The following is a 1,006-nucleotide window of genomic DNA, read 5'->3' as shown; positions in this document are numbered from 1 at the left end:
TCGCTCCTTGTTGGGGATTCGGCGGCGGCGGCGGCGGCGGCGGCAGCGGCTCGGGCGCGCGCTTCCTAGTGACGCAGGCGGCGGGGCCGTGCACGCACGAGCCGGACGGACTCTGCGACTTATTTGGCGCTGGGCGTGGAGGCGGGCGTCGTCGCGAGGGAAAGCCCGGCGAATGCTAGCGCGCGTGCGCCCTCGGCCGCCGGCCAGTCCTGAGGCGGCCCTCTCCCGGCTTGCGCTCGCTGCGTGAGTGCTGCTAGTGTGTGTGGGGGGGTGCCCTTAGTTCCGCGCGGTAGTCGCGCCTCGTGGTCCGCGCCTGGCCGGCGTCTGGGAGCGGTGCCCCGCCGAGTGGTGCCGGAAAACCTCCCTTTGGTCCTGCGACCCGGCTTTCGCCGTGTCTGCGCGGGCTGGCGGGCGAGCGCCGCGGGGTCTCGGGCCAGGCTTGAGGACCGCGTGGCGGGCGGTGCCCGGGGAGCGCGGGCCTGTGGGCGTCCTCCCGGTGCCCCACGGTCGGAGCCGTGAATGTGTCTTGCTTTTTTTATATACTTTTTTAAAAATTGATTTATTTATTTGTGTGTGTGTGTATGTGTATGTGTGGCCAGCTCAGCCCACCAGGGGGCGGGGCTGGCTGGCATGTGGTGCTGGGGGATTGAACCGCGGTCCCTCTGCTTTGTTAAGCTTGTTCTAAGTAGGTGCTTTAGACCACTGAGCCATCTCACCAGCCCCCCTGTGTCTTGCTTTTTTAAATAGCTTTTTTATTTCTTTTTGAGACATGGTCTGGGCAGTGCAGTTCACAGTGGCCTGGACTCACTGCGTAGCCCCGGCTGGCCTCAGACTTGCTGCAATCTTCCTGCCTCAGCTTCCACAGTGCTGGGATTACAAGCGTGAGACATCACAATAAATAAATGTGAAAGGAGCTTTGAGCATACTTGTGAACTGCTCAAGGCCGAACTACATTGTCTGCATTGTCAAGGGCGAGGCAGCTGCCAGTGCGTGGTAATTTTAAACT

The sequence above is a fragment of the Octodon degus genome, unplaced genomic scaffold, assembly GCF_000260255.1.
Source record: "Octodon degus isolate 3935 unplaced genomic scaffold, OctDeg1.0 scaffold00194, whole genome shotgun sequence".
Lineage (NCBI taxonomy): Eukaryota > Metazoa > Chordata > Mammalia > Rodentia > Octodontidae > Octodon > Octodon degus.
The sequence above is the reverse complement of the archived record's forward strand: the minus strand, read 5'-3'. Positions refer to the sequence as shown.